The sequence below is a fragment of the Phyllostomus hastatus genome, unplaced genomic scaffold (assembly GCF_019186645.2).
Source record: "Phyllostomus hastatus isolate PE091 unplaced genomic scaffold, TTU_PhHast_1.1 phas_contig_159, whole genome shotgun sequence".
NCBI classification, from domain to species: Eukaryota; Metazoa; Chordata; class Mammalia; order Chiroptera; family Phyllostomidae; genus Phyllostomus; species Phyllostomus hastatus.
This window is the reverse complement of record NW_025333640.1, coordinates 23,066,242-23,074,264: the sequence shown is the minus strand read 5'-3', so window position 1 is coordinate 23,074,264 and position 8,023 is coordinate 23,066,242.

Below are 8,023 nucleotides of genomic sequence, written 5' to 3'. Positions count from 1 at the left end.
TTCAGAAAAAAACATTGTGTTATTAATTATTTTCTTGTTTTAAATATGGTCTGTTTATTTTACTGTCAAAATGAGAAATATGTATCTATATACATATATATATACACACACACACACACAACTACCACTTTCCTTCACCCATTCTTCTGATATAATTCTGCTGTAATTTTATTCATTCAGTACTCGGTGTTTATATTGTTATCACCATATTAATATTTTCAAAGCTGCTTCATATAGTATATTGTAGTTACATAGTATTTAATTTTTTTTAAACTTTTCACTGAATTATTTTTCCTTTGCTTAATTTTGTATGTCCCTAATTTATTCTCAAACTTTTAATTTAAGTGTAAATTGCATCTCATTACAGTCAAACATCTATGTATCTGTCATTTTTATCTTTGTCTTGGAGACATGTTTCTGGAACCCTCTGTTTCCTGTTGTCTCAATCTGTGTTGGTTGCTCTCTGGTCCTGATACACAAGTGTCTTCCTGAACAATCCTGTCATCATCATCCTGGGGATTCCTTTCACTTTGTGAATGTGTTAGTTCTCCTATTTTCTTGTTCCCATCTTATTTCTTTCGTGGTTCATTCCCTTGTTTCAGTAAGGCATGTTCTGTAGTAGTTCCTTGAGAAAGGACACATTGGCAGCAAATATTTTTGAGATGCATATCTGACATCATCTTTGTTCTAACATGATACTTGATTGATAATTTGTATCAGCTTAAAATTCTAGACTGGAAAAATTTACCTTATAGTTTTTCTTTTCCCTCTAGACTTTTTAAAGACATTGATCCATTCTAGTATTGTTTTAAAGATTTTATTTATTTATTTTTAGAGAGAGAGAGAGAGAGAGAGAGAGAGAGAGAGAGAGACATCAATGTGTGGTTGCTGGGGGCCGTGGCCTGCAACCTAGGCACGTACCCTGACTGGGAATCGAACCTGCGACACTTTGGTTCATAGCCCGCGCTCAATCCACTGAGCTATGTCAGCCAGGGATGATCCATTCTAGTTTTTAATGTTACTATTGAGAAATGTTATGCCATTCAGATTCTCAGTTCTTTATTTTTAATCTTCACCTGAGGACATTTTTTCATTGCTTTTTTAGAGACAGAGGAGGGGAGAGAGGGAAACATCCATGGGAGAGAGGAACATCAATTGGCTGTCCCCTATTTGCACCTGGCCTGGGGATTGAACCTGCAACCTAGGTATGTGCCCTGACTGAGAATGAATCCACAATCTTTCAGTTAAGGGACGACACTCCAACCAACTGAGCCACAGCAACCAGGGCCAGATTCTCCATCCTATTATGTCACCTGTTTTTTTCCCCTTCTTGGATACTTTCTGGGTATTTTCTTTATTTCTAGTGTTCTGAAATTTCATAACAATGACTCTTTATTTGGGTTTTTTCATCTTTTGAGCAGGGCATTCATTGACTATCTCAATCTGAAATTTTATATCTTTCAGTTGTGGATAAAGACTTTGAATTGTTCTTTGTAACCCTTCTCTGTCTGTTCTCTCTTCCTAGGCTTCTACTATTCAGGTGTCAGACCTCCTAGATGTATCGTCTCTTTCACTATCTTTGTTATTGTGAATTTATGCTCTGTTTATGCATTTTTTGTCATTTTAATATAATTTCAAGAAAAAGTAATGGCAAATACTTGTGTTCGGCTCTCTGTATTTAAATGAAATCCTCTGATCTCTTTGTAGATATTTTTATTGCATGTAGAAAAAGTATTGTAGAAATCCATATGGTTTCCCTAAGATGAGAAGCAGATTTCATTTTTTTGGTCTGACTCTCCTACCTTTCAAGCTTTGCTTCAGGATGTTTACACAAAGTAGAAACAAAGGCAAGTAAACGAAAGCAGAGCAAGGCCAGGTGCAAGCCCCTTGGGCAGGTGATTTACTCTCATAAGGTTTATTCATTTCAGAAATAAAGGACATTAATATACACCTTTTATAGCTCATGGTTGTTGTGATGTCAAATGAGGGCATGGAAAGGAACATTATTGGAAAGATATATAGTGGTATACGAATAGGAAAGATTATCACTCTCAGAAAGGAACACAGAACCTGCTAATCAACACTCAGTTAGAACTTGTTGCTATTTTTTACCAGGAAAAACTAAATAAAGCAAGAATAGAAACAGCAAGGATGAGGTAATTTGCTATCTGGGTTCCATGGAAAGGAGGGTCACACAGAAAGCTCCAGGCAGTGGATGGAGTAGGGGCCTTTGAGACAGACAGACAGACAGGCAGGCAGACAGATAGGGTTCACATCCTGATTTCAGAATGTATTGGGCCATCCATAAGTGTCTTTGTCTGCAAAATGAGGAAAATAAAGCACACCTTGCAATGTTGCTGGAAGAAACAGACTTACAGAGAGAAAAATATACAGACAGCCCTTGAACATAGCTGGCATTCAGTAAATGATAGCAATTATCAGTGGGTAGGGGGTTGCTGCCTCTGGAGCCAGCTGTCTAGGCTCTCACCTTACCTTTTATGAGTTGTGTGATTTTGTTACCATCAGCAGCTGTTAGCCAGAGTGTGGGCCTGGCTGGCCACTTCAGAGGGGCCATGTAAAAGAGCTACACAGAGGACATGGGCATCTAGGGTCTGGGGGTGCCCTGAGGTCTGCAGCCAGCTTCCCTGGAAGTGAAGGTGATGTCCAGCATTGGGAGGTGGGGCTGAGGGCTGTGGCATCTCCCGGATTCCTGATGGCGGGTCCTGCAGCAACCCCCTCCCCACTGCAATAGACAGTCCGGGGGCACTGGAAAGTCTCCCCCATTGGCCAAGATGGCGCAGTGGGAGGTCCTTAAACTGAGCATGCCAAAAGCTAGAAAGATGAATGGACAGGGCCCAGAGGTCTCCAAAAGCTAGCAAAATAATTGGATAGAAAAAAAAAGCCCTCCCCTTCCCATCCCTATAAGAACCACAGGCTTGAGCAGGAAGGAGGATGGTCTTCAAGACCAGAGTCTACCATTCTCCCAGGTCACAGAACCTGAATAAACCTGTTCCCTTTTGCACCAGCACCTGTCTTATGAACTTGGCTTTCATTGTGGCAGGCAGCCAAACCTGTGTTTTGGTTACAATTTTAGGCAAATTACTCAACCTCTCTGGGCTTGTGTCCTCATCTGTAATGGGATAGTAATAGTAGCCACTATATAAAGTGTTTATGATGAATAAAGTTAGTCAATGGAAAATGTCTACAGTGAAGCCCTAGCACATTATCACTGCTTAATAAATATTAGCTATCATTATTGTTATTAGCTACAAAACAACTAAGTGACTGTTTCAACTATGCATTGAGTCATCGTTCAGAGTCCAAAGTCACAGATGTAATTTAACTTCTGTGCTAATAAATTTGCACATAATAAATAGAGGTGACTCGTCTTAGCACCAGGTGCTCATTATCTAAAAGGCCTCCAGTCCTTTGTCCCTGGTCCCATACATACTTAAGCCAGGGGTGGCTGCAGTGAGAACATTTGAAGACATTCTGGTGCCAGGGCTCTGGGCCAAGTCCTGATTCTATCCTGAAAAATAGAAGCCCTAAACTGGGAGACAACAGGGGGAGGAGGGATGAATTATCTCCTACCTGACTTTGTGGGCATCCCTGAATAGCCTCAAACATCATGGCCTTTCCAGTTGATGCAAAAACGGAGAACTTACAGAACTTATTGAACTTTATCCTCCTGACTTCAAATATTCCAACACTGGTCACCTACCCACACCAATGACTAGATTGCCTATAGACACCTCCTAATGCATGCACCACCCCTGACTTTACCTCAGTTTGCCTTTGGTTCTAAGCTGCCTCTGCTCTTGGACTGCAGCTTCATGCTTTGGCATGGTTCCACCTATAAGCATGGCAGCATTGCCCAAGCACTCAATGAATGTTTGTTAAATGAACAACTAATCTGTGTGGGGAGTAATATAGCAAATATGTCTGTGTTTGTATCATAGCATATGTATGATACATGAAGATAATATGTAGCTTATATTTTTAATGGTAATATCTAGTATCTGCTTCCCTCCCCTAGCCTCATGATTTACCTTGTAGTTGTTTTAGTGGTTGTGTCTCCTCTAAAAGACTATGAACCTATTAAAGGCAGGGGACTTATTTTTCTCATCTGTAATATTTGAGGAATGGATGAATAAACAAATTATGTATTCAACAAATATTTGCTGAGGTTTGAGCAACGATCTGGAGATATAGCAGCTCTCTAGACAGAGGAGGTCTAGGATTTCTTACAGAGCTTATGTTTTAGAGGAGGAGGCAACCCATAATGAGTAAATGAACAAGGTAATTTCAGATAGTGGATGCAATAAACCCCTCTTAAGTTCTATCAATGCAATTTTTCGGCATTTCCTCACAAGGAAAATGTAGTGTTAATTTGGCCCTGAGTGCCTTCTCTCTGCAACAGGTTTCTACAGAGGGAAGAAGTATAGACTGAAAAGATTTATCTAAATTACTAAACTGTAATGATCTAGTCCTCCAAAATGAGACACGCAGCAGCATTGCTTAAGTGTTTTAGCTTGGCCTGCAATTTGCTAATCAGAGGCTGGAGGTGACATGTCATGCAACCACACAGGCTTTTAACTGATAGGCTTACAGAAGGTTCAGCAGCAAATCTGTGCTCCGTAATTGGAAGTTTAAAGGCGCACAGCTCAGGTCATTTAAATAAAAAGCTCAAAGTTCCTTCTGTGTTCTCTCTCTTCTAAAAACTGAAGAAAAACATCTCTGTAAGAAATAATCTGATGTCGGTCTATAACTTCCAGCAAAGCAAAAATTAACAGTGGTTTACAACTAAGTCCTTACCCATAGCACTTTTAACATATACGTACATGTAAGAAAAAGATCTTCCCTTAAAAGATGATAAATGTATTTTGGAAATACTACTCTACATGTCTAAATGATAAAAGGAAAACAAACTTAATTAGCCTAGATCAAATTTCACCCTTTGATACACACAGATAACTCCTGCTGAGATAATTATATAACAGCCAAGTCTGTGTTTGGATCTAAGAATAATATCTGTTTTTCCAAGGGCAGAAGTTAATCTTCAGCATGTGTGCATGCATTCTGTATCCATATATAATGTTTGTATGTTGTGTAGAGTATCAGGATCTCCATCCAGTGCTTATGAAAAGAAAGGTATTTCTACCCAAATAACTGGGTAGAAATTAGGGCCAAGAGATGAGTATTCACCTTCCTTTTTGTTATTAAATGATCTCTACTTGTCGCTTTCAGAAAAGCTTATGTTTTAGGTGTGTGTGTGTGCGCGCTTAGGTGTGTGTGTCTGTTTGAATGGTGATCCACTTCTTTCTGATTCCCCTGTGACTCGTCCCTGGATGGCCAAGATGTGGGATACATAGGGAACAGGCCCATGAAACAGAAATGTCACCAACCAGGCTACATATGCCACCGGTGCTTCCCTCCCTATGTTGCCTGGTTTCCTTTCTGATCCCTGCTCCACAGATGGCTGAGCCAAGGAGGGGCGAGAAGAAAAGAAGAAAAGCTGCTATTTTTCTTCCATAGCTATATTTCTCATGGTTAAAATTAAGCCTCAGCATCTTAGAATGAAAAGCATTTGCATTTGTGGGGATGGGTGTACCTTTAAGTTTTTATTAAGTCAAATTCTATAATATGATCAAAACAAATGACATATTTCATTCTGGACATCCATGAAAATGGTGAGAATAAATTATTCCAGAGATTACTCCTTAGAAAAGAGCTATTAAACAATTTCTACCCTTGCCCTTAATGCTTCACTTAGATTTATATTCAGAATGTTATCAGAACACATTAATCCAGGCAAGATACCTACTGAGAATTTTGGTTATTATTTTCTCTCCTTATATACTTACACATGCATTTATGAAGCAAAGGAGGCACATGCATGCAAATAGGTAGACAGGCAGACGGAGGGAGGAGTGATGCTTCGTCTCACACAGTGCAGTTGTTTTTGACAGGCTAATTTGTAGGCTGGAGTAGGTAGCCAGGCAGTAGGTTTCACAGCTTAGCTATTCACCGTCAGACAGGGTGTCTGTGTTTCCACCATGCACTTCCAGTTTGCAGACTAGTGCCAGACTGGCGTGTCGTCTTGTGACTCGACAACAGATTCCACTAACAGCATATCCAGTGGTACTCTAACACCCAGTCCCTCTCAGCTGGGGGGAATCTGGCAATTGGTGCTCGCCTGAAGAGCTGCAAGGGCTGGGGTGCACAGGCACCAGGTCCCAAATGAAAGGGTGACAGTGAATTCACACCCTCTGTATGCACAGGGGATTGCAAAAGGGGAGCTTTGAAACTTAGGAGATGAGGGGGGCCTAATGGGTGAAGACGTTCCTGGTATCGGCCATTTGTGAAATCCGGGGTGAAACAGGATTGCCATTTTTCCGATGGGTTGGGCCCGTGCTGAGCTCTGTGCTCCCTTTATCCCTCCACACATTGCTACTTCTCAGTGATTATCATTATCATTATTAATGATGGTAATAATTGACAGCATGGTAAATAACTGGAAAAGAGCTGGTTTCCTGAAGAAAAAGAAATAAGTCACTGTAATAATGGCTCTTTTACACAGTAATAAATAGCACATTAGTGTTGTGGTATTTTAAATTATGTCTTTGTTTGCCGAGACTGGAGGGCATAGGGTGCAGTTTTGAAATCCAATAAATGAACAAATGAATAAGCATTAGGAAAAAAGTCCATGTTAATCAAAACCAGCCATTTGGACTTCGGGTCCTTAATTGCACGTAAATTTTCTGTTTTGCTTCTTTCCTTTTATATCACTTATTCCTGGGTTTGCAGAGCTGGCCTTACCCATAAAAGGAGGAGAATGTTGCTTACTGGGTGCTGAGATTTAACATTATGCCACAATAAATAGCTCTTTCCAAAAGAAATACCCTGGAATGGAGGTAAAGCTTAAAATGCAAAGACATCAGAAGTGAGGACAGGAAAGGACCTGGGAAGCTCTGCACTCACCCAGCTTCTGTCTCTGACTCTGATCAGCAGTAGTAGGAGAAAGAAGACAGGCCTGGGTAACCGGTCTCTGAAAAACAGAGTGTTAATATTTATTTTTTTCCACAAGACTTGCCAAAGATCTTGCTCAATAGTCTGATTGAGAAAAATGTGTTTCCTCCTCTCTATATCTTAAAACCTTTCTCTGTATTTACTTGCAAGGTAAATATATTTACCTTCATAAATAATTTCAATTAAACCAGAATTAGAACAAAATAACATTTTCTGCAATGTGAAACAATAGCTCAAGCTTTTTCACTTCTACTCTTTCTGTGATTTACAATAACATCTAATATTGGAGTAAAAACCCGAATATGATTTATGGAGCTTAAAAAGTGTTTCTTTTAGAAATGGCTTGACATGAATGTATTTGTGCAACCAAACTCATTTATTTTAAAAGATGGCACAGTAGATGTTACCTAGAAAAGCCCTTGGAATTTCAAATACACATTCTCTGGGGTATCCATATATTTTCGGAATCTGGTAGAAGAAGATAGGAAGCCATTTCAACTGAGAAAGCCTTTCTTGAAATATCAGCTTGGTAGATGAAGTGTCAACTTGGTGGAAGTAATAATAAAGATGATAATTCTCATTGAGAAACAGATTGAGCAACATTTCATTCCCTTCCCACCCCCCACCCCTCCCGAGTATCAGTGGCCAGCAATACTGCATACACAGATTTTGAATTGTCATTGCTCCCTATGTCTCATTGCCTAGGGATCCTTTACTGAGGGGTTTAAGGCAACTCAGGCATGCTTGGAGAATCATTGTTCTATCTCTTTTTCAAACTTTTCATAGATTCCTCACTTCCTTCACATGTACAACAGGAAAGCTTCTTGCCCTACACTTGAACACAGAATTCCATCTTGGTCCACCCTAGACTTGGTTTCCTGTTGGAGCCACTGAATAGTTTTCAAGTATGGAGAAGTGTCTTTTCTTGGTCTCCTACATCATTCTGGCAGAGCTAGCAATTTCCTCTCAGCTGCTGCCTCCAACCACTTCTCCC